Source organism: Erinaceus europaeus, chromosome 19 (genome assembly GCF_950295315.1).
Source record: "Erinaceus europaeus chromosome 19, mEriEur2.1, whole genome shotgun sequence".
Classification (NCBI taxonomy): domain Eukaryota; kingdom Metazoa; phylum Chordata; class Mammalia; order Eulipotyphla; family Erinaceidae; genus Erinaceus; species Erinaceus europaeus.
In genome coordinates this window covers 58,195,408-58,200,272 of record NC_080180.1, presented here as the reverse complement: position 1 = coordinate 58,200,272, position 4,865 = coordinate 58,195,408, and the positions used below count along the sequence as shown (strand labels likewise).

Sequence of the window (4,865 nt, the reverse complement as noted above, 5' to 3'; positions counted from 1 at the left end):
CAGTGGGTTGAGCTGGACGCATATGCATGAGGTCCTGAGCTGGTATTAGGCATTGCAGATGTCAAAAAAGATGATCTCTCTCTTTCTGTCATTTTTATACATAAAGAAATAAATCTTTAAATAAAAAGCATGATTTTTTTACTTTTAATCTACTTTATATGCCAGATGTCTTTCTTTTATTATTTTTCCATTTTTTATTAGTGATTGAATATTGATTTATAAAATTATAAAATAACAGGGGTATAATTCTACACTTTTCCCACCACCAGAGCTCTGTGTCCCTCCATTGGAAACTGCAGTAGTGCTCCCAAGGTCACAGATAAGGGCTGACTATTATTTCTGTAATGATTTATCTATATTTATATACATTTGCCTTTTTTTTTTTTCCTATGGCCCTGCCTTCTTTTCCTTTCCAAGTAACACCTACCCCTGTTACTACTTCCGAATGTCCTTCATTATTTTTTTTCTCTCTTCTCCCTCTGGGTCCTGATGGAGTTGGAGCTCTGAGCCCTAACACTTCTCCCCCCTCCCTCGGAGTATGGACCAAAGTTCTTTATGGGGTGCAGAAGGTGGGAGTTCTGGCTTCTGTAACTGCTTCTCTGCTGGATATGGATGTTGCCAAATCAATCCATACCCCCAACCTGTAAGAAAAAAAAAATGGGCTGAATCCCTGTTTAATAGGGGCTGAATCCAATGCTTTGACTTTCTCACTATGCGCAGAGGAGCATGGCACCACTCCTCCCTGAGCCCTTGTTCCTTTGTCTATAAAAACCTGAGAGGCATAAGGATCCTGGTTCGAACCCCCAGCTCCCCACCTGCTGGGGAGTCACTTCACAAGCGGTGAAGCCGGTTTGCAGGTGTCTATCTTTCTCTTTTCCTCTCTGTCTCCCCTTCTCTCTCCATTTCTCTGTGTCCTATCCAACAATGACATAAATAACAACAATAATAACTACAACCATAAAACAACAAGGGCAACAAAAGGGAATAAATAAAATAAATATTAAAAAAAAAACCTGAGAGGAGGGAGTCGGGCAGTAGCACAGTGGGTTAAGTGCAGGTGGTGCAAAGTGCAGGGACCGGCATAAAGATCCTGGTTCGAGCCCGGTGTGCAGTGGCTTCAAACAGTAGCCTCCTGGGTAGTGTATGCAGCCTGTTGCTTGTATAGGCTGCCCTAAGGGATCCTGGAGACAGCCCTTCCTGCTCTGTGTTCATCTTATGCCTGACCTCCTGTCCCTAACCTTAGGCTCCACACAGGGGTGCGAGGTGCTTTTGGGAAGCCTCAGGGCACCGAGGCCAGAGTCCACATTGGCCAGGTCATCATGTCCATCCGTGCCAAGCTGCAGAACAAAGAGCGTGTGATCGAGGCCCTGCACTGTTGTTAAAATTTCGTAAGGCTCTTGCCGGGCCGGCTAGCTTCAAGGTCGGGTAACAGAGACGCGGAGACAATGGCTGGGCAGGGAAGCTGTATTTCTTTATTCAGGAACAACGATTCATAAACTAAGACAAACTAATCACCAAACAGAACTCGGCTGTCTCTTTGCGGCGGCACAAACACTCTCTCTTACTCTTGAACTCAGGAACTCTCCAACTCTGAAACTCTGGAACTCTACTCTGGAACTCAGGAACTCTCCAACTCTCGTACTTGAGAACCCTCTGACTCAGGAACCCTCTCTCGGGGTTCCTTGGGGCGGGGCCAAGCAGGCCCACGAAATTAACAGGACTCATCCAATTCTCTTGGCGGGGGAGGGCTAGAACAAACCAATGTAAAGCATACGACAATTCCCCCTTTTCTTTTTAACTAAATGACTATAATATCAAGGGTGTGGGGTGAACAGAAACATATATAACAAAAACCAGCATGTTGCCAAGGGAAGGCCTGAGGGGGCCATATCTGAAAAAAAAAAACATTTCTTGCCTCTGGGGGGCTACTTGCCTCGCCGGGCAATTGTATGGGGGCGGGGAACGGCCTAGGGTCCCACAGGCAGCTGGCTGCAACTTACTTACTATGAAACAAAACTTGTTATTAGCATATCTACTGCACGATCCAACGTTTCTAATAGAGAAGGAATTTGAGACTTTTACATATCAACAACGTCTTTTAACCTTTTGTTACACCCATTCAAGATGGAGACACACCCTAGGTGTGGGCCGGAGAGGAAACCTCAGGCATGAGAATAATTAGCATAGCCATTGTGCGATCTACCATTTCTAATAGAGAAGGTAGTGTTTTACATATCAACAAGTCTATTTAACCTTTTGTTTAGACTAACTTAGTTAAAATATATTGATTGTTAACTAATTTTTACCTTAGACTTTAAATGTAAGTTAATTTTATCTTTATGAGAATTACATTGAAAACCTTTTTCATTTAACTTTGACTAGTAAGAATTTAGCCTTAAAGCTACTGTTTACCAAACTTTAAACATACACATAAACATGGTCATTAATACACAAGGAGAGAAACCTTTGTTACGAAGACATGTCATTTTAAACACGAATTTAAATCTGTACTGTCTTAGTGGTTGGGGGGGGGTCACCATTTGGAGGTGGCTTCCCGAGCAGCTCCATTCCCGCACAGCTTCACTTCTAGGAATTGCAGGTTGAGATCTCTGCACAAGTCTCTGCGTACTCCAGCTTGTCCAGCGGCTGGAGATCTCGTGTGCCCAGTTTCGGCAGGGAGCCCGGGGGTCCGGGAGGCCCGGGATGGTTCCAGAATTCATAGAAAGAGGGCAGGCAGGCCATCTTTGTAGAAGGCGTGGGCCTAGGTGCCCAGGGGTGGCGGCCATGATAGGCCACCGCGGCCCTGCCCCATGGCCCGTCGTATGCTTTACATTGGTTTGTTCTAGCCCTCCCCCGCCAAGAGAATTGGATGAGTCCTGTTAATTTCGCGGGCCTGCTTGGCCCCGCCCCAAGGAACCCCGAGAGAGGGTTCCTGAGTCAGAGGGTTCTCGAGTACGAGAGTTCCAGAGTTCCTGAGTTCCAGAGTAAGGGAGTTCCTGAGTTCGAGAGTGACAGAGTTCCTGAGTTCCTGAGTTCGAGAGTTTCAGAGTTACAGAGTAAGAGAGAGTTCCACAGTGGAAGAGTTTCAGAGGGTTCCCCAGTACGAGAGTTCCAGAGTGCCAGAGTTGGAGAGTTCCGGAGTTCGAGAGTTTCAGAGTTTGAGAGTAAGAGAGAGTGCCAGAGAGACAGAGTTCCTGGGTTCCTGAGTTCCAGAGTAAGAGAGAGAGTGCTTGCGCCGCCGCAAAGAGACAGCAGAGTTCTGTTTGGTGATTAGTTTGTCTTAGTTTATGAATCATTGTTCCTGAATAAAGAAATACAGCTTCCCTGCCCAGCCGTTGTCTCCGCGTCTCTGTTACCCGCCGTGAAGCAAGCCAGGCCGGCAAGAGCCTCCGAGAATTTTAACAACACTGCACAGGGCCAAGTTCAAATTCCATGGAAGCCAGAAGATCCACATCTCCAAGAAGTGGGGCTTCACCAAGTTTAACGCAGATGAACTTGAAGACATAGTGGCTGAAAAGCGTCTCATCCCAGACGGCTGTGGAGTCAAATACAACCCCAACTGCGGTCCCCTGGACAAGTGGCGGGCCCTGCACTCCTGAGAGCCTCAGAGGTGTCCCTTAATCAGTGACAATAAATCAAGATCCTGCTTTAAAAAAAAAAAAAAAAAAGATCCCAGTTCGAGCCCCCAGCTTCCCACCTGCAGAGGAGTCGCTTCACAGGTGGTGAAGCAGGTCTGCAGGTGTCTATCTTTCTCTCCCCCTCTGTCTTCCCCTCCTCTCTCCATTTCTCTCTGTCCTATCCAACAATAATAACTACAACAATAAAAAAACAACAAAGGCAACAAAAGGGAATAAATAAATAAATATATTTTTAAAAACCCTGAGAGGATAATTGTGAGAAGCAAAACTTTTGTTAAACTCTCAGACCATTGGTACTGTTCCTAGTGCTAGAACTCCATTAGAGTTGGCATTTGTTTTTTGCTTGCACTCTGCCAAACCCTTTAATGTATTAGCATTTGGCTCCACATGTGTCTCTGGAATCGTCATCACTAACTCCCGTTATAGACAAGGGAATGAAAGATCAGCGAGGCTGAGTAATTTGGCTCAAGTCAAAAAGCTACATCAAATACTCTCTGTTGCCTCTATTGAACCTGGAGCCATGGATCTTTAAAGAATTTTATTCCCATATCACCAGGCTTCTATTTCCTCACCATCTCTATTTTGCAAACAACAACAGGGCGGGGTAGATAGCATAATGGTTATGTAAAAAGACTCTCTCATGCCTGGCGCTCCAGAAGTTCCAGGTTCAATCCCCTGTACCACAATAAGCCAGAGCTGTGCAGTGCTCTGGTGTTTATCTCTGTGTCTTTCTCTCTCTGCATCTCTCTCAAAAATAAAATAAATAAAATAGTTTTAAAAACAACAACAACAACAACAACAAAAATCATGAGTGAACAAATCACTGTGGTGCTTCTTGAAATATGGGGATTGACAGGATAGCCATCAAGGAATGTGTTGATTTACCACACTACAAAGGAAAGAAAGAGAGAAGGAAAGAGAGAGAGAGAGAGGAATAAGGAAAGAAATTGATAGGATAGCCATCAAGGAATGTATTGATTTACCACACTGTTGTTAAAATTTTGGCGGCTCCTGCTGGCCGGGCTAGCTTCACGGGCGGGTAACAGAGACGCGGAGACAACGGCTGGGCAGGGAAGCTGTATTTCTTTATTCAGGAACAACGATTCATAAACTAAACCAAACTAATCACCAAACAGAACTCTGCTGTCTCTTTGCGGCAGCACAAGCATTCTCTCTCACTCTGCAACTCAGGAACTCTCCAACTCTGTCACTCTGGCACTCTGGCGG

General features: G+C 45.3%; 2 pseudogenes; both read left to right on the top strand.

The window, feature by feature from the left end:
• The first annotated feature begins 1,067 nt into the window (after positions 1–1,067).
• Positions 1,068–1,193, top strand: LOC132534796 (small nucleolar RNA SNORA70; annotated as a pseudogene).
• LOC132534696 (uncharacterized) lies at positions 1,144–4,195 on the top strand (annotated as a pseudogene).
• Positions 4,196–4,865: the final 670 nt, after the last annotated feature.